This window comes from Somniosus microcephalus, chromosome 4 (assembly GCF_052327205.1).
Source record: "Somniosus microcephalus isolate GS21.2 chromosome 4, FLI_Smic_1.0, whole genome shotgun sequence".
Taxonomy (NCBI): Eukaryota; Metazoa; Chordata; class Chondrichthyes; order Squaliformes; family Somniosidae; genus Somniosus; species Somniosus microcephalus.
In genome coordinates this window covers 81,236,764-81,258,171 of record NC_140990.1, presented here as the reverse complement: position 1 = coordinate 81,258,171, position 21,408 = coordinate 81,236,764, and the positions used below count along the sequence as shown (strand labels likewise).

At 51.0% G+C, this 21,408-nt stretch overlaps 1 pseudogene; it reads left to right on the top strand.

Annotated features, from left to right (window-relative positions):
• Positions 1–16,449: 16,449 nt before the first annotated feature.
• On the top strand, positions 16,450–19,343 carry LOC147119345 (uncharacterized; annotated as a pseudogene).
• Positions 19,344–21,408: the final 2,065 nt, after the last annotated feature.

The window sequence follows — 21,408 nt, the reverse complement described above, 5'->3', positions numbered from 1 at the left end:
GGGCTGCAGTGACCTGTGGCTTGGGTTCCCCGCAGCCTTTTGCTGTCAATCGGGGACTGTGTTTTGTCAGGGATTTCTCAAGTCGGCGTTTGCTGAGAACGGGGGAATCGGGCCAAGGTTTTACCGGCTGAGGCGTTCGAGTCGACCTGCGAAGAGGTACTTTGGGCGTGGCTCCCTTAGCGAGCCGTCCTTCGGTTGGGACTTTAGCTTTCACAGCCCGTGGCTCCTCCACGGCTGCCGGCTTCGGCTCCCTTCCTCCAGGCTCCGCCCCCTTGGGATTTGGGCAGGCTCCTTTAGCGAGTGGACCTTCGGGTGGGACTTCAGCGTTCACAGCCCGTGGCTCTTCCACGACTATGGGCTTCGGCTCCCTCCCCTCAGGCTCCGCCCCTTCGGGAATTGGGCCTGTGGCAGATGGCTCCTCCTCACCTGTCCCTACAGGTGGACAATCTCCGCCCCCAATTTCTACCTCCCCCACGCTTGAGTCGAGGGCGGGACCTCCGTCCTCCGACTCCACCTCCTCCAGAATCGTGTCGAGGGCGGGGCCTTGCTGTTCGGGCTCCTCCTCGTCCGAGTCCCAGGCCATAGGGGAAGCCTCCCCCCAGGTGGGCGGGACAGCTTCTCCTTCCAAGCAGGCTACAGCGCCAGCTTGTGTGGTCTGTGGCTCATCGCACGCCTCAGGCTGAGGATCTTTACCCTCAGACCTGGCTTCGGTTGCTGATACTCTTGCACCCGGTTTAAACAGTTTGCACTGCTTTATGTGAAACCACTTGTTGCGTCGGGAGACCTCCACTGCGCGACTGGCGGGGACCGGTGGATTTTGCACCGATTCCTGTCTATCCTGGTCTGTGCCTCTCTCGCCAGCGCGGAGGGTCAGACACAGGAATTTGACTTCCCGCCGGCCGACCTGTGCTTTCGTTGGGTTGGCTGTGGCATCCTCTACCCCTTTCACGCTCGCACCCGCTCCCCAGAGACAGTGATTTCTCAGGTCCATGAGGATCACGTGGGCTACCAAGAAATCAGACCCAAGGACTCCTGTTCCACCCCCCACCTCCCACTTCATTAGTGTACACTTCCACGTGGTGTGGAGTGGTCCTAAATGAATGGAGAGGGGAATGGAATGTGCGCCAGCCTGTTCTTTGCCCGTGAAGCCCGACAGAAGGTATGGAACCCCGGTGGACAGAGGCGAGGCGGTAGGGTCATCTGCGTGGATCACGGTGCACGATGCTCCCGTATCCAATAGATAGGTCCCTTTTACCCATCTCCACTTCCATCTCCACAAGGGGTCGTCTCCATACATCATATCGCAGTGCACACAGGTAGATGGGCTGCACCAGCTCTAGTCATTTGGGCACAGGAGTTGGGGTTTCGGGAGCGACAAGACCAGTGGTCACGGCTATCTTCCCCTGCGAAATCATCAGAGACCGCATTGTCTCTATGATTGATTCAATCACAGCGGGATCCATAACTGCACCAGCTCCTTGTGTTGGGGCAGGAGCTACGGCTTGGGTTTGGGCGGGTGCTGGGGTGGCGGTCTGGGCTTGGGCTTGGGCTGTGGGAAATTTTCCCTTATTATCCTTCCACGGATTTCTACAGTCCTTGCGCCAATGTCCATCCTTCCCACACCCGTAGCAATTGAGCTTGGCTTGGGCAGGGCGATTCCCCTCCTGACGCCACTCCTTCTTGCTTGGGGCTGCAGGTTTTGCCTCATGCACCTTTCCCTTCTGGGGAGGTGTTTCCTGACCTCTACAATTCTTATACGCAACGTTGAGCTGGCGGAGCACCGTTTCCTCCGTGAAACCGGGACCTTGGGGATCAAACCAAGATCTGGCTAGGGCCCGTATCTGCGGCAAGCTGTTGGTAACCAAGCAACGGAGCCAATGAACCCGCTGTTCGTCATTCATTGCAACCCGTTCATGCACACCCGGACAGCTGCGTCGATACACTGGCCACAGCCTTTCTGCGAAAACCCCTGGGGGTTCTCCAGATAGCTGCACGGTCCCTTCCACACAGTCGAATGGACTACCGTCGTCCACTCCCATTACTTCTAAAACTTCCTCCCTGAGATCCGCATACCCTTTCCGCCCCCTCTTACTCTCATCTGAAGAAGGAGCAGCGCTCCGAAAGCTTGTGATTTCAAATAAAGCTGTTGGACTATAACCTGGTGTTGTGTGATTTCTTACAACTCTCATCTGAGAGGCACTGAAGGATTGCGAAATCCTGGGAGAAAAGCAACAGTTTCACCTGTTCCTGATCGTCACAATCATTAACGGCTGCTGTTTCCTCTATCTCCCTGAAATGAATCGAGGGATCTCCCATTACTGTGAGTTGCGCGAGGTGGCTCACCATGGACCTTAATTGCGGGGCAGCGTAGGGCACCATGAGCTGGTTCTGGTGGGGTCCGACATCACCATTTGCGGCGTTGGGACCGAACCTCTGGCGCAGATCGGGACACATTGGTGCCGGTCCCGGCTTTGCTACCAGTGGCTGTTCTTCCTCACACTCCACCTCGGCTACCTCCTCTTTCGCTACCCCCTCCTTTTCCGACCAAGTCTCACTATAGCTCGGCGGTGCTGAGGGCTCGGTGGCTGGTACCCCAACTACTTCAGCTGGAATTGGCTGTTTCGATTCCTTTAAAAAGTCCATGTGACTGGCTTTCAGGCTGACGAGACACACCATGCCTTTTGCCTTAACCAGGGCCGTTCTTAGGTCCTCTATGGTCTTTTGGCAGGGGCCGTGGTCTGTGCTCTCAAACCCGTGCTCGAGGGCTAGCTTGTAAGCTGCCTCAACCTCCACTACTCTCTCCTCCTGCGCTCTTAGCTGTTGTGCGAGGTGGGCGTTTTTCTCCCGTATCCACGTTTCATTGATCTTTGCCTCAGTAACCTGGCACTCCAGGTACTCTATCTTAGCCTGATGTTGACTAGCTACCACTTGGCGTTCCAGATTCAGCGCGTGAAGCGCTGTGATGAGTTTTTCCCCACCCATGGCCTTTTCCTCTATCTCTGCTGCCTGGGTTGTGATCCTGGCTGCCTGTGCTGCAACGACCCGGTCCAAGATCTGGACCTGCTTCTTGTAACACATCAGCCACACTGCCTTCTCCACTGACTTCTTATGCTCTTTGCTCTCTGTCCACCTGATGGCTGCGTTCACAGGACGCCCATCCAGTAAGAGATCGGAAATCCACTGCTTAGTGAGATTTACCTTGCCAAAGACATAATCCACTATCCTCTCATCCATTGCATTTCGACCATTCCAACTTGGATCTAGTACATTGCATTCCTGCTGCCAGATTCCTGCCGCGGTCGCCATTTTCTGTAAGGGGTTTTAGATCGCAGAGGTTTCTCTCTCTAGAAGCCTCTCTCTTGCACAGTAAAACCGTGAGTGGTTCGACCCACTCGCCCCTTAGATTCTGTACTCTGGACTTTGGGGCAGGAACTACAATGTAGAGAAAACTCTTATAGACCAAGTTTGATGAAACGAAATGAAATTTTATTGCATATGGTAAAACAAATCAAATGCAAGCAAATAAGAGAGTACATGGGAGGGAAAAACACAAACAAATCATAACGACACAATACTAACTAAGGCAAATACAGGCATATTATACTCTACAAAGATCATCATGAAATAGGGAAACACACGGAACATCGAGGGACAACAACTCATGTTAATTGTACCCTTAAATAACCACCCCCTTAAACCTATCTAGATCTGATTATGGAGGGCCAGAAACATGCTCACCAATCCACCTAGGAAGTGCAAGGTGTTCAAACAGGTCTGCGTTTTGGTCCCTTCAGGCGTCCTGTCTCCTCGTGGATCATGGAGCCCCAGCGAGCTGCGCCACACCTCTCTCCTGAGGTGGGGGTCGGGGACGACTGGACACCAGCTGGCCTGGATGTCAGCGGGGTCGGGGATCGTCGGCTCGACCCCGGTCAGAGGAGCCTTGTGCTGGCTCCTATCTTGGAAGGTTCCTTCCGTAGTTTATTTTTATCTCTTCACCCGAGCCGGAGTGGGTTGATGGCCATTCGTTTCGTCAATGGCCCGGGGTTGGTCGATGATCTCCCGATGTTTTACCCCAGGGCGGGACGCCGGCTCGAACGGCCTTCTTGATGGTGGCTTAGTCTTATTCTTCTTCCTCTCCGACGATGACCGCTCCATTTATGGCTTCCTCCCATTTTCCACGATGCTTCCCTCGATGACCTCTTTCTACCTCTGGGTTCCCAGATATACTTCTCATCAGAAGCACTTATCTCGCGCCAAAGCAGGTAAGTCTTTGTTTAACTTTTGGCAGGCTTGTTGCACAACGGGGTAGTTATTATATTTTAAAATACTTTGGGATGGTCGGTAAAGGCCCATCTCTTGTCTGGAATGACCTTCATTGTTTTTAATGTCCTGGTGATGTCCTTAACGGGTCCTTGATGCTCTTCTCATGAATATGAAACTGTTCCCTTTTGTCTGGGTCAACATTTAGATGGCCTTTATCTACAGGTTGATCTTGACTGGATCTGCATCCAATCTATATGTATATGTGGGTGTCTGGTTTTGTTCTCTCAGAAACGGCTTCCAGAACTTACTTTGGGCTGAATCCACAAAGCTGTCTGAGGACTGCAGGAACCATTTTAAAGTGTCCCAATAAGTTGGTCACGGGGTCTGGCGGCCATTTTGTATGCCCCTTTTCCTGGGCTTCTTTTAAAATAGTCTTTAAAATCATGGCCTCTTCTGCCATTCGACCCTTTATAATATAAAGTCCAATTTTGCGAATCCTACACTAGGCTAGATACAGAGTAAAGCTCCCTCTACTTTGTCCCATCAAACACTCCCAGGGCAGTGACAGCATGGTTAAGATACAGAGTAAAGCTCCGGATGCACTGTCCCATCAAACACTCCCAGTGCCGGTACAGAACGGGTTAGATACAGAATAAAACTCGCTCTACGCAGTCGCATCAGACACCCCCAGAACTGGTATAGCATGGTTTAGATACAGAGTAAAGTAAAGCTCTCGCTGCACTGTCCCATCAAACACTCCCAGTGCAGGTACAGAACGGGTTAGATACAGAGATATGCTCCCTGTACACTGTCCCATCAAACACTCCGAGGGCAGGCTCAGATCGGGTTAGATACAGAATAAAGCGCCCTCCACACTGTCCCATCATGCAAACATGGCAGGGACAGCATGCGATAGATAAAGTGCAAATCTCTTTCTAAACTGTCCCATCAAACACTCCCCGTGCTGGTAGAGCAGGGCTTAGATACAGAGTAAAGCTCCCTCTACACTGTCCCATCACACAATCACAGTGCAGGGACAACACGGGTTAGCTACAGAGTAAAAAGCCCTCTACACATTCCCATGAAACACTCCCAGAGCAGGTACGGCACTGGTCAGATACAGAGTAAAGCTTCCTCTACACGGTCCCATCAAACATTTCCAGGGCAGATACAGCACGGGTTAGATAAAGAGTAAAACTCCCTCTACACTGTCCCATCAAACACTTCCAGGGCGGGTACAGCACGGGTTAGATAAAGAGTAAAGCTCCCTCTAAACTGTTCCATCCAACATTCCCAGGGCAGGGATAGCATCGGTAAGTTACAGAGTAAATCTCCCGCTACATTGTCCCATCAATCATTCCTAGGGAACGTACAGCACGGGCTACATACAGAGCAAAGCTCCCTCTACACTGTCACATCAAATAATCCCAGGACAGGTAAAGCATGGGTTAGATACTGAGTAAAGCTCCCTCTACTCTGTTCCATCACACAATCCCAGTGCAGGGACAACACGGGTTAGCTACAGAGTAAAAAGCCCTCTACACTATCCCATCAAACCCCCAGGGCAGACACAGCACAGGGTAGATACAAAGTAAATCTCCCTCTACACTGTCCGAGGAAAGTCTTCCAGTACAGGTACAGCACGTGTTCGATACAGAGTAAAGCTCCCTCTACACTGTAGTGTATGTACCTTTAAAAGGAGAACTACTTTTTACAGCTCCTGTATACTGTAGTACCGGCAGTAACCACACCTGTATATAACCCTGAGTAGGGATCTGTACTGTTAGTTTTAGAGTAACCCTCATCCAGTAAACATCTGTTGATTGTTCCCTGCAGTCTCTTGTCTAATTATTGAAGGACACACAACATCATGTTACACGGATCTAACATTGGCGACGAGAAGATTCAAACCTACCTGCAACTCTGCATCACCTCCCAGGGATTCGTTCCTGGAGAACAGTGAAAGAAGAAGGCCAAGTCCAGAAGCACGGGCGTCGACCATCCAGCGGAGACTTGAGCATCGCAGGGGGGGCTGTTGGGAGCTGGGCTTGGTTCTCCAGTCACGGTGGTCCAGCGAAACAGGCTGGCAACAGGTACGGCGCAGACCCTTCCCGGACAGCGGTGGCTAGAGCCGACCGACGGCACAAAAAAAGGCCGAGCAGCGTCGACGGGAGAAGAGAGAGGGTAGAGTGCACAGGGCGCAGTCGGTGTTCAGGACCGAGCGGCGTCGACGGGAGAAGAGAGAGGGTAGAGCGCACAGGGCGCAGCCGGTGTTCAGGACCGAGCGGCGTCGACAGGAGAAGAGAGAGGGTAGAGCGCACAGGGCGCAGCCGGTGTTCAGGACCAAGCGGCGTCGACGAGAGACAGCAGAGCGTAGCTAGTGTTCAAGGGCCGAGCAGCGTCAACGAGAGAGAGAGGCTGCAGTAAAACGTGCAGAGCGCAGCCGGTGTTCAAGGGCCGAGCAGCGTCAGCGGGGAAGAAAGCAAAGCGCGGGAGACGCCATTTAGAGCTGCAGTGGAGAAGAAGGGAGAGCGCGGGAGACGCCATTTTGGGCCGCAGCGGAGAAGAAGGGAGAGCGCGGGAGACGCCATTTTGAGCCGCAGCGGAGAAGAAGGGAGAGCGCGGGAGATGCCATTTTGAGCCAGTCTAACCACACCCAGGGATGCTGAAGAGTGGCAGTGCCACAGTGTTCGACAATGAAGTCGAAGATTGGACGACATATGTCGAACGCATAGAAGTGTACTGCAAGGAGAATGAAGTGCCAGATGGCAGGAAAGCGCTGGTATTCTTGAATTCAAAGGGTGCAAAAACGTATGGCTTACTGTGAAACCTAGTAACCCCAGAGAAGCCAGTGGAAAAGGATTTTGAAAACATAGTGTCAATCCTACAGGACCACTTAGACCCCACACCGCTGCTGATAGCGGAAAGATTTAAGTTTCACAAAAGGAACCAACATAAAGATGAAAGTAATGCTGAGTTTTTAACGGAACTGCGCAAGCTATCGAAACACTGCCAGTTTGGAACGGGACTAGCAGATACTTTAAGGGACAAGTTTGTGTGTGGGCTTCAAAGTGAAGGAACCCAGAAATGGCTTCTATCAGAAAAGGATCTTACGCTAGACAAGGCTTTCAGCATGGCATTATCACACGAAGCAGCAGCACGGGGCACGGCAGAGATACAACGGAGACCACAAGAATATGGCGCAAATGAAATGCCATACGGAACAGTGAAGTGCTATCGCTGCGGCAGAACAACACACGACCATAAGGATTGCTGGTTCAAGGACCAAGTGTGCAGACAGTGTGGAAAAGTAGGACACATAGCAAGAGTCTGCAGGTCGGAAAAGAAAACCAGCAGCAAGAAATCCCCACAGGAGAAGTACAAGAAGGTACATAAGGTGACGGAGAGTAGTGCAGATGAACAGAAAAGTGATACAGACTCCGGAAGCAAGGAGCTGGGTTGTCTGAAACTACATAATGTGATCAAAACGGAGGATCACCAAACTATCTGGATCATGCTCAAGATAGCCGGAGTCCAAGTGAAAATGGAATTGGACACAGGATCAGCCGTAACAGTCATAAACCGAAGGGACTACAAGCGGCTATTCTCACATATACCCTTGAGAGGTACAGAGATTGACTTGAAGACGTACACGGGGCAAAAAGTCTACCCCAAAGGAAAAATAAGGGTGAACGTTATATATAACGGCAAGGAAACACCAAAAATGGACCTATATGTATTGCCAGATGGAGGACCACCACTACTAGGATGTGAATGGACCCGGAAGATACAGCTAGATTGGCATTCCATACAAGCACTGACTGTAGATGCCAAAACGGATGATGACGTCACACCTGGACGACTGTCAAAAATGCTAACTGACGCACAAGAAGTGTTCCAGGAGGGACTCGGAACACTAAAAGGCATAACAGCGATGATCAAAATAGAGGAAAATGCAAGCCCAAAGTTTATTAAGGCCAGACTGGTACCGTATGCGATCCGCCCAGCCATCGAAGCAGAGCTGGAAGGTTTGGAACGTTCAGGAGTACTGTCCAAAATGGACTGGAGCGAGTGGGCTACACCCATCATTCCTGTAATGAAGAGGTCATTGAGTAATACGCCTGGGGAACCAAAGAAGGTTCGCATCTGTGGGGACTTTAAGGTGACAGTGAACCCAGTCCTTCACACTGTATAATATCCGCTTCCGGGGATTGAAGATATTTTCGCCTCGCTATCTGGAGGGAAACGCTTCACTAAGATTGATCTGGCCCAGGCATACCTGCAAATGGAGGTAGAAGAAGCCTCGAAACAGTACCTCACGATCAACACTCATAAAGGTCTCTACGAATACAACTGGCTGGTGTTCGGGGTAGCATCAGCTCCGGCTATTTGGCAAACGGCAATGGATCAAGTCCTGCAAGGGATTCCAGGGACCCAGTGTTATTTGGACGACATCATGGTCGCGGGCGAAAATGACAGTGATCACCTCGCCAACCTGGAGCAGGTGCTCACTAGATTGAAGGAATATGGGCTCCGAGCTAATCGCCATGAATGTGAGTTTTTCCAGAAGCAGATCTCGTATTGTGGCCATGTTATTGACGAAGAGGGGTTACATAAGTCCCCTGAAAAGATTGAGGCAGTAGTCAAGGCTCCAGCACCGGAAAATGTGTCACGACTGAGGTCGTTCCTCGGGCTGGTGAACTACTACCATAAGTTCTTATCGAATTTGTCTACAGTACTACACCCACTGAACACCCTACTACAAACGGGGGTACCATGGAAGTGGAATGACGAATGTAAACGAGCTTTCCAGAAGTGCAAAGAATTGATCACATCAAAAGAGGTGTTGGCTCATTTCAACCCAGCACTACCAATTCGGTTGGTGTGTGATGCATCACCCTATGGCATTGGAACGGTGCTGTCGCACAAATTTCCGGACGGCTCAGAGAGCCCAGTAGCCTTTGCGTCTCGGTCACTAACCTCAGCCGAGCGTAACTACGCCCAGATTGACAGGGAGGCCCTCAGCCTAGTGTGGGGAGCGAAAAAGTTCAACCACTATCTGCACGGGCAGAAGTTCACCTTGCTGACTGACCACCAACCACTTGTCTCCATCTTTAATCCAAAGAAGGGCGTTCCGGTGATGACTGCGCAACGGCTACAAAGATGGTCCCTTTTTCTAGGGACGAAACAATATGAAATCGAGTATAAGGGTACGAAACAGCATGGAAATGCTGATGGGCTATCACGCCTGCCATTGCCTACTGCGGAGGAAGCACCAGCAGTGGACCCTTTCGAAATATTTTATTCGACTATAATTGAACGCTTGCCAGTAACTAACGCTGATATAGAGAAGGAGACCCAAAATGACCCGACTCTGTCTCGGGTATATGACTTGACGGTGAAGGGATGGCCAACACATGGCGACTCACTGTTGCCAGCATTCTCATCCAGAAGAGAACAGCTGTCAGTATGCCAGGGGACCTTGATGTGTGGATCCCGAGTGGTAATTCCACCCAAGTTAAGGGAGAGAGTGCTCAATGAGCTTCACGAAGGCCATCTGGGAGGGGTGAAAATGAAAAGCCTTGCTAGGGCTTATGTGTGGTGGCCGGGGATCGATCAGCAAATCGAGGACCTGACAAAGAGCTGCTCAGGATGCCAGAAGGTCCAAAATGCACCACCACATGCCCCTCTACACCCATGGGAGTGGCCCTCATCTCCATGGCAACGGGTGCATATTGATTTTGCTGGTCCATTCATGGACTCAATGTTTTTAATAGCCGTGGATGCACACTCGAAATGGCCTGAGGTGATCAAAATGTCCTCCACCACCACGGAGAAAACTATTGCAGTCCTACGGACCATATTTGCCAGGAACGGCTTGCCAGAGCAGATTTGCTCTGATAACGGACCACAGTTTGTGTCCGAAGAGTTTCAAAGATTTATGAAAAGGAATGGAATAAGGCATTACACATCCGGCCCGTATCATCCAGCCACAAATGGATTGGCTGAGAGGTTCGTACAAACCTTTAAAAAAGCAGTAAGGGCCATGTGCGATGACGACATTCCACTGCAGCATAAGGTGGACAATTTCCTGTTAGCCTACAGAAATGCAACACATGCAGTCACCAACCAGACCCCGGCCATGATGTTCTTTAACCGAAGGTTGAGATCTCATCTGGATTTACTCAGACCAAATGTACGAAGAGATGTTGAGAATAAGCAATTCCAGCACATCAATGAGAAGCCGACAAGCAGCTTCAATGTAGGGCAACCAGCCTTGGCCCGCGACTACTGAACAGAGAAATGGCAACCAGGAACGATATGCACACGGCAGGGGCCACTAATGTACACAGTGGATGTTGGGAAGAACATTGTGAGACGCCATGTTGACCAGATCCTAGAGTCACAGGAACGAGTCAACCCCATGTCTCGCGTACCTGGTGATGAACCCAACATACAGGTAGCATCTACCCCAGAAACAGTAGCATCGGAAGCTGATGAACCAACCGACGACAGGGGGCCAGAATTGCCTCCGCACCAAGAGCAAGACACTCAGGAAAGGCGCTATCCAGAAAGGATCAGGAAGCCTCCCCAAAGACTGAATTTATAAATAGACTATTTTCAGTTAATGTTGCATGTTAAAAGTGTTAATTGTAATTAGTTGATATCTAATTGTTAAATGAATGTTATGGTTCTGTTAATCTAAAAGGGGAGGAATTGTAGTGTATGTACCTTTAAGGGGAGAACTACTTTTTATAGCTCCTGTATACTGTAGTACCTGCAGTGACCACACCTGTATATAAACCCTGAGTAGGGATCTGCAAGGTTAGTTTTAGAGTAACTCTCATCCAGTAAACACCTGTTGATTGTTCCCTGCAGTCTCTTGTCTAATTATTGAAGGACACACAACATCAAGTTACACGGATCTAACATACACTCTCCGAGGAAAGTCTTCCAGTGCAGGTACAGCATGGGTTAGATACAGAGTAAAGCTCCCTCTACACTGTAACATCAAATAATCCCAGGACAGGCAAAGCATGGGTTAGATACAGAGTAAAGCTCCCTCTACTCTGTCCCATCACACAATCCCAGTGCAGGGCGAATATGTGTTAGCTACAGAGTAAAAAGCCCTCTACACTGTCCCATCAAACGCTCCCAGGACACGTACTGCACGTGTTAGATACAGAGTAAAGCTCCATCTACACTGTCCCATCAAACACTCCCAGGGCAGGTACAGCACAGGTTAGATAAAGAGTAAAGCTCCCTCTACACTGTCCCATCCAACTCTCCCAGGGCAGGTACAGCAGCTTGGGTTAGATACAGAGTAAAGCTCCCTCTACACTTGTGGTAAACCACTTTTGTCATTCACTATCGTTACACTATATTTATCACTGTTATATCGTTACTCTATGGTTATCCCTGTTCACACTGTTGTATCACTATACGAGGTCGCCTCTTGTCACGCTGTTATACCTGGGCTGACCACTGCTGACTCCGCCCATGGCTCCACCTACCTGCCCAGGTATAAAGGTGGTCGACTGGTTGGTATTCCTCCTTGTTGGATCCGATCACCCACGAGGGTGGGCTCTGTTATTTAGCCAATAAAAACCTATAGTTACTTTCTTAACTCGTCGCTTTTCATTGGATGAATTGATAGGTATATCAATTTTATTGGCTAAATTTTAAAATGTCGACACTTGAGCAGTCAAACGACCAGTCAAACGACCAGCCAAGCGACCAGCCAGATGCCCAGCTACAACAGCCACAGCAGCCAGCCTGGCTGCGAGCCCTCCGACCACCGTACCTGGATCTAAACCCACAGGCAGCAAACTCAGCCCTCGACTTCCAACACTGGCTGAGCTGTTTCGAATCCTACCTGGGAGAATCCGGCGTGCCTCAGAAATCCATGCTAAGAGTTCTGACCGCCCAAGTGAGCCCTAAAGTATTCCCACTCATCCGGGACCTTAAAACATACGAAGCTGCCATCAACCTGCTGAAACAACAGTACCGGAGCCCGGTAAACTCCATGTATGCCAGACACCTCCTAAGATCCCGCCCGCAACAGCCAGGAGAGTCGGTAGATGAATTTTTACGGGCGCTACAAGCACTCGGCAGAGACTGTGACTTTAAAGCGGTATCAGCGGCAGAAAATACTGAAGATAATGTCCGCGATGCCTTCGTGAAAGGCCTGCGGTCCGACTACGCACGGCAAAGACTTCTTGAAGCAAAGGACCTTGACCTGAACACAGCTGCAGCCCTTGCTCGCTCCCTAGACGTGGCCCATCGGGACCTCGAGGCGTACTCCAGGTACAGTAATTTGCGACCCTGGGACTCGGGACCGACCCCGACCGCGATACCCCTCGCAGCGCCGCCCCTGGGACCTACCTCTGCGTCGGCGTCCCGGACCCGATTGGGACTGCCACCCCCGGTACCGGCTGCGACTTCGGACCCCCGCGGTCGGGCCGCCGGCTGCTTCTTCTGCGGCCAGGCGAAACATCCTAGGGCGCGCTGCCCAGCGAGAAACGCGACGTGCTCAAGCTGCCTGAAGAAAGGCCACTTTGCTAAGGCCTGCAGAGGCCAACAGAGATCAACAGAGGCCAGCAGTGCCTCATGCGAGTTGTGGGGGCGGCCATCTTCCATCAAGGCCACAGATGCCAGCATCCCCACGTGTGAGTCATGGGGGCGGCCATCTTTGATCCAGGCAACCGACACCAGCAGTGCCTCATGTGAGTTGTGGGGGCAGCCATCTTCTCCGCCATTTTGTCCAACCTCGTGGGCGCTGCCATTTTACCCTCCACGCTCGACCGCCACCTCGCCTCCGGACTCGACCACTGCCTCACCCGCAGACTACGGCAGCTCGCTGAGCCACACACTAGCCTCCGTCACACTGGACCAAGCCCGCCCGCACCACCTGTCCAAGTCCATGATGGACATCAAAGTAAACGGCCGCGCCACGACCTGCCTGTTCGACAGCGGAAGCACGGAGAGTTTCATCCACCCAGACACGGTGAGCCACTACTCCCTCACTGTCCGGCCAACGCGCAACCGGATCTCGATGGCATCGAGGTCCCACGCCACAGACATCAGCGGCTACTGTGTCATGACCCTGTCGGTTAAGGGCACGGAGTATAAAAATTTTAAACTCCTCGTCCTCCCCCAGCTCTGCGCTGCCGTCCTACTAGGGCTGGACTTCCAATCCCACCTCCAAAGCGTCACTCTAGCATACGGCGGACCCCTCCCCCAACTCACAGTCGACAACCAGCAGCCTTTAAACCGCCCACTGCGTAACACCTGCGGCTTATCCACCCTCAAGGTCCCGCCACCTTCCCTGTTCGCTAACCTCACCCCCGACTGCAAACCCGTCGCTACCAAGAGCAGGCGGTACAGCGCCGGGGACAGAGCCTTCATTAGCTCTGAGGTGCAGCGTCTCCTGAAGGAGGGCATCATCGAGGGGAGCAGCAGCCCCTGGCGTGCCCAGGTCGTGGTCGTTAAGACCGGCAATAAAAACCGCCTGGTCATCGACTACAGCCAGACCATAAACCGGTACACCCAGCTGGACGCATACCCCCTTCCCCGCATATCTGATATGGTCAATCAGATTGCACAATACCGAGTATTCTCTACCATCGACCTTAAGTCGGCCTACCACCAACTCCCTATCCGCCCTGAGGACCGCCAGTATACCGCCTTCGAGGCGAATGGCCGCCTCTACCACTTCCTTAGGGTTCCCTTCGGCGTCACCAACGGGGTTTCGGTCTTCCAAAGGGAGATGGACCGGATGGTTGACCAGAACGGGCTGCACGCCACGTTCCCCTATCTAGATAACGTCACCATCTGCGGCCGCGACCGGCAGGACCATGATGTTAATCTGGAGAGATTCCTCCGTACGGCCCAACGGCTGAACCTCACCTACAATAAGGAGAAATGTGTGTTTAACACCTCACGCCTTGCCATCCTCGGCTGCGTAGTAGAGGACGGACTCATCGGCCCGACCCCGAAAGAATGCGCCCCCTCATGGAGTTACCCCTCCCCCACTGCCCAAAGGCACTGAAGAGAACCCTGGGGCTCTTTGCCTACTATGCCCAATGGGTGCCCAATTATGCGGACAAAGCCAGACCCCTCATGAAGTCCACATCCTTCCCCCTTACGGAGGAAGCGTGCGCTGCCTTCTCCCTCATTAAGGGAGACATTGCTAAGGCCACAATGCACGCGGTGGATGAGTCCATCCCCTTCCAAGTGGAGAGCGATGCATCCGACTTCGCCCTAGCCGCTACCCTTAACCAGGGGGGGAGACCGGTGGCCTTCTTCTCAAGGACCCTACAGGGCCCTGAGATCCGACACTCGTCGGTCGAGAAGGAGGCCCAGGCGATTGTGGAGGCTGTACGACGCTGGAGGCACTACCTGGCAGGCAAACGATTTACCCTCCTCACCGACCAGCGTTCGGTCGCTTTTATGTTTAATAACAAGCTGAGGGGTAAAATCAAGAACGACAAGATCTTGAGGTGGAGAATCGAACTCTCCACCTATGATTATGATATCTTGTACCGGCCAGGTAAGCTGAACGAACCCCCTGATGCTCTATCATGAATTACATGCGCCAACGCGCAAATTGATAGGCTTCAGACCCTCCACAACGACCTCTGCCACCCCGGAGTCACCAGACTTTACCACTTCATTAAGGCCCGCAACCTGCCCTACTCCATCGAGGAGGTCAGGACCATGACCAGGAACTGCCAGACCTGTGCCGAGTGCAAACCGCATTTCTTTAGGCCGGACAGAGCAAGCCTGATCAAGGCCACCCGCCCCTTCGAGCGCTTGAGCATCGATTTTAAGGGGCCCCTCCCGTCCTCTGACCGTAATGTGTACTTCCTCAACATTGTTGATGAGTACTCCCGTTTCCCCTTCGCCTTCCCCTGCCCAGACATGACCAGTACCACGGTCATTAAATGCCTGAACGACCTCTTCGCCTTGTTCGGGTTCCCAAACTATATACATAGTGACCGGGACTCCTCCTTCATGAGCGAGGAACTCCGCCAGTTCCTACTAGCAAGAGGTATTGCTGCAAGCAGGACCACCAGCTACAACCCTTGAGGGAACGGCCAGGTGGAAAGAGAGAACGCGACTGTATGGAAGGCCGTCCTCTTAGCCTTAAAGTCTAAGGGCCTCCCAACCTCCCGCTGGCAGGAAGTCCTCCCGGCAGCGCTGCATTCCATCCGGTCACTACTTTGCACTGCCATTAACGCCACCCCCCATGAACGAATGTTTGTTTTCCCCAGGAAGTCGACTACGGGAACCACACTACCAACCTGGCTGACCTCTCCGGGGCCCGTCCTGCTGCGAAAGCACGTGAGGGCCCATAAAATGGACCCCCTGGTCGAGAGGGTGAACCTCCTGCATGCCAACCCTCAGTACGCCTATGTGGCATACCCAGACGGGCGGGAGGACACAGTCTCCTTGCGAGACCTCGCACCCTCGGGCATTCCGGAGACACCACCTTCACCCCCCCACCACCCCCCCCCGATTCCAGCTCAGGTAGACGGCATGCCGGAACCCCACGAGCCCTCGCCGACCACGCAGACACCAGCATCACCACCGGAGAATGCAACACCGCCGCTGTGACGATCGGAAAGGCTTACGAGGCCTCCGGACAGACTGACATACCAGAACTGGTAGTACACATCACCCCGCCGGACTCAAATCTAAACAAGGGGTGAATGTGGTAAACCACTTTTGTCGTTCACTATCGTTACACTATAGTTATCACTGTTATATCGTTACTCTATGGTTATCACTGTTCACACTGTTGTATCACTATACGAGGTCGCCTCTTGTCATGCTGTTATACCTGGGCTGACCACTGCTGACTCCGCCCATGGCTCCACCTACCTGCCCAGGTATAAAGGTGGTCGACTGGCTGGTATTCCTCCTTGTTGGATCCGATCACCCATGAGGGTGGGCTCTGTTATTTAGCCAATAAAAACCTCTAGTTACTTTCTTAACTCGTCGCTTTTCATTGGATGAATTGATAGGTATATCAACACTGTCCTATCAAACACTCCCAAAGCAGGTACAGCGCGGGTAAGATACAGAGTAAAGCTCCCTCTACACTGTCCCACCAAACACTCCCAGGGCAGGTACAGCACGGGTTAGATACAGAGTAAAGCTCCCTCTACACTGTCCCACCAAACACTCCCAGGGCAGGTACAGCACGGGTTAGATACAGAGTAAAGCTCCCTCTGCAGTGTCCCATCAAACATTCCCAGTTTATCTAATGTATTGGTTACATTTTATATTAAACTCCCTCTGCGCACTCCAATCAATTTGGTTAGAGGCCGATGAATAGGGCTGAGGGGAAACTTTTGTAAGACGTTGATGCCTTGTTTTGTGGTAAAGACAATGATCCATTCTTGAGAGGCAAGACAGAAGGTGGAAATAGGAGAGAGAGGCAGAGAGGGAGAGGATACAGGAAATCTCCACACACACATTGTGATGTCACTATGTACGGAGACTTGTGGGAATCTTTCCCCATTCTGAACATGGATATCATCTTTACTTTATTCTCCTATAACTTCGAGAAATGTCCCAAAAACAATTGTTGCTGGAATCCGTTGGGACATTTGCATTTCTCTCTGTATTTCTGTTCTGTGTTGGTGGGGAAATATTTATTGTGTTTCTGTCGCTCAATATTCTAATCTGGGACTTCTATTTCTGTGTTTATTTACATAATCGCCTCACTGGTTTCCATGAAGTGTTCATGGCAGCAAAACCAGATCAACAAAGTCACTTATTGATTCGTTTCAACTCACAACAAGGGTTTATTTTAAGAGTATTGACAGTTGGTACAAAATTAGTAGAAATATCTTGAACAGTGACGTTGGCTTCAATTTTGTTCAATTCGAACAGATGTGATTTATAACAGAGGAAAAAATATTAAAATTAATAATTCAGTTCTGAATGTTCTGCTGCCAAAATCAATGGGACATCTCTGAACAGGCTGGTGTTCCACTGGATGTCCATTTAAGTGGAAGCTACAACCCATTAAAATGTTGTCATTTAGGAAGAACTTGCAATTATACAGCGCCTTTCACTGCCTCAGGGCATCTCAAAGCACTTTACAGACAATGAGAGCTTTGGAAGTTTAGTCACTGTTGTAAATAGGAAATGCTGAAGCCAATTTACACACAGCAAGCTCCCACAAACAGCAAGGTGATATTGACCAAAATATCTGTGTTTAGTGATTTTGGTCGAGGGATAAATATTCATCAACATACCAGGGCGAACTCCGCTGCTGCTATACAGTCATAGTGTCATACAAACATAACGGCACAGAAAGAGGCCATTCGGCCCATCAAGTCCCTCTACACTGTCCCATCAACACTCCCAGGGCTGGAACAGTACAGGTTAGATACAGAGTGAGGCTACCTCTACACTATCAGATCAAACACTCCCAGTGCAGGCCCAGCACGGATTAGATATAGAATGAAACTCTCTCTAAACTGTCCCATCACACACACGCAGTGCAGGGACAGCATGGGTTTGATGCGGATTAAACCTCCCTCTACAATGTAGCATCAAAAACTTCCAGGGCAGGTAAAGTACAGGTTAGATACAGAGTAAAGCTCCCTCTACACTGTCCCAACAAACACTCCCAGGGCAGGTACAGCACGGGTTAGATACAGAGTAAAACTCCCTCTACACTGTCCCAACAAACACTCCCAGGGCAGGTACAGCACGGATTAGATATAGAATGAAACTCTCTCTAAACTGTCCCATCACACACACGCAGTGCAGGGACAGCATGGGTTTGATGCGGATTAAACCTCCCTCTACAATGTAGCATCAAAAACTTCCAGGGCAGGTAAAGTACAGGTTAGATACAGAGTAAAGCTCCCTCTACACTGTCCCAACAAACACTCCCAGGGCAGGTACAGCACGGGTTAGATACAGAGTAAAACTCCCTCTACACTGTCCCAACAAACACTCCCAGGGCAGGTACAGCACGGATTAGATATAGAATGAAACTCTCTCTAAACTGTCCCATCACACACACGCAGTGCAGGGACAGCATGGGTTTGATGCGGATTAAACCTCCCTCTACAATGTAGCATCAAAAACTTCCAGGGCAGGTAAAGTACAGGTTAGATACAGAGTAAAGCTCCCTCTACACTGTCCCAACAAACACTCCCAGGGCAGGTACAGCACGGGTTAGATACAGAGTAAAACTCCCTCTACACTGTCCCAACAAACACTCCCAGGGCAGGTACAGCACGGGTTAGATACAGAGTAAAGATCCCTCTACACTGTCCCATCAAACACTCCCGGGGCAGGTACAGCACGGGTTAGATACAGAGAAAAGCTCCCTCTACACTGTCCCAACAAACACTGCCAGGGCAGGCACAGCACGGGTTAGATACAGAGTAAATCTCCCTCTACACTGTCCCATCAAACACTCCCGGGGCAGGTACAGCACGGGTTAGATACAGAGTAAAGCTCCCTCTACACTGTCCCATCAAACACTCCCAGGACAGGGACAGCATGGGTTAGAAACAGTGTAAATCTCACTCTGCACTGCCCCAACAAACACTGCCAGGGCAGGCTCAGGATGGGTTAGATTCAAAGTAAATCTAACTCTACACTGTCCCATCAAATACGCACAGGGCAGGGACAGCACGGGTTTGCTACAGAGTAAAGCTCCTTCTACAGTGTCTCATATCACAGGCCCAGGGTAGGGACAGCATGAGTCAGATACAGTGTAAAATTCCCCCTACACTGCCCGATCAAGCACTCCCAGGGCAGGTATAGTACGGGCTAGATACAGAGTAAACTTCCATCTACTCTGTCACATCAAACACTCACAGGGTGGGTACAGCATGGATTAGATACAAAGTAAAGCTCCCTCTACACTGTCACATCAAACACTCACAGGGTGGGTACAGCATGGATTAGATACAAAGTAAAGCTCCCTCTACACTGTCCCATCAAACACTCCCAGGGCGGGTACAGCACGGATTAGGTACAAAGTAAAGCTCCCTTTACACTGTCCCATCAAACACTCCGAGGGCAGGTGCACCACAGATTAGATACAAAGTAAAGCTCCCTCTACAATGCCCCATCAAACACTCCCAGGGCAGGTAGAGTGCAGATTAGATACAAAGTAAAGCTCCCTCTACACTGTCCCATCAAACACTCCAAGGGCAGGTAAAGCACGGATTAGATACAGAGTAAAGCTCCTTCTACACTGTCCCATCAAACACTCCCAGGGCAGGTACAGCATGGGTTAGATACAGAGTAAAGCTCCCTGTACACTATCCCATCAAACACTCCCAGGGCAGGTACAGCACGGGTTAGATACAGAGTAAAGCTCTCTCTATGCGGTCCCATCAAACACTCCCAGTGCAGGAACAGCACGGGTTAGATATAGAGTAAAGCTCCCTCTACACTGTCCCATCAAACACTCCCAGGGCAGGTACAGCACGGGTTAGATCCAGAGTAAAGCACCCTCTACACTGTCCCACCAAACACTCCCAAGACATGTAATGCATGGGTTAGATACAGAGTAAAGCTCCCTCTACACTGTCCCATCAAACACTCCCAGGGCAGGTACAGCACGGGTTATATACAGAGTAAAGCTCCCGCTACACTGTGCCATCAAAGTCTCCCAAGGCAGGTACAACACGGTTTAGCTAAAAAATAAAGCTCCTTCTACACTGTCCCAAGTCACACCCCCGGGGCAGGAACAGCACCTGTTAGATACAGTGTAAATCTCCCTCTACACTGCCCATCAAACAGTCCCAGGGCAGGTGCAGTGCAGGTTAGATACAGATTAAAGCTCCCTCTACACTGTCCATTCAAACACTCCCAGTACAGTGACAGCGCGGGTTAGCTACAGAGTAAAGCTCCTTCTACATTGTTCCGAATAACACACCAAGAGCAGGGACAGCACGGGTTAGATACAGTGTAAATCTACCTATACACTGCCCAATCAAACACTCCCAGGGTCGTTACAGTGCAGGTTAGATACAGATTAATGCTCCCTATATACTGTCCCATCAAACACTCCCAGGGCAGGTACAGTAAAGGTTAGATACAGAGTAAAGCCCCCTCTACACTGTCCCATCAAACAATCCCAGGGCAGATACAGCACGGATTAGATACAAAGTAAAGCACCCTCTACACTGTCCCATCAAACACTCCCAGGACAGGTACAGCACAGGTTAGATACAGCGTAAAGCTCCCTCTACACTGTCCCATCAAACACTCCTAGGGCAGGTACAGCACGGGTTAGATACAGAGTAAAGCTCCCTCTACACTGTCCCATCAAACACTCCGAGGGTGGGTAAAGCACGGGTTGGACACAAAGTATAGCTTCCTCTACACACTTCCATCACAGACAGTCAGGGCAGGGACAACATGGGTTAGCTACAGGATAAAGCTCCTTCTGAACTGTCCAAAATCACACACCCACGGCTGGGACAACATTGGTTAGATACAGTGTAAATCTCACTCTACACTGCCCCATCAAACACACCCAGGGCAGGTGCTGTACAGGCTAGATACAGAGTAAAGCCCCCTTCACACTGTCCCAGGAAAGTCTCGCAGTGCAGGTACAGCATTGTTTAGATACAGAGTAAAGCTCCCTCTACACTGTCCCATCCATCATTCCCAGGGCAGATACAACTCGGGTTAGATCCAGATTAAAACTTCCTCGACATTGTCCCATCAAACTCTCCAAGGCCGGGTACAGCACAGTCTGGATATAAATTAAAGCTCTCTCTATACTTTCCCATCAAAGACTCCAAGGGCAGGTGCAGCACAGGTTAGACACAAAGTAAAGCTCCCTCGACAGTGTCCCATCAAACACTCCCAGGGCAGGTACAGCACGGGTTAGATACAAAGTAAAGCTCCATCGACAGTGTCCCATCAAACGCTCCCAGGGCAGGTACAGCACGGGTTAGATACAGAGTAAAGCTCCCTTGACACTGTCCCATCAAACACTCCCAGGGCATGTACAGCACGGGTTAGATTCAGAGTAAAGCTCCATCAAGACTGTCCCATCAACCCTCCCAGGGCAGGTACAGCATGGGTTAGACACAGAGTAAGGCTCCCTCTACACTGTCCCATCACACACTCCCAGGGCAGGTACAG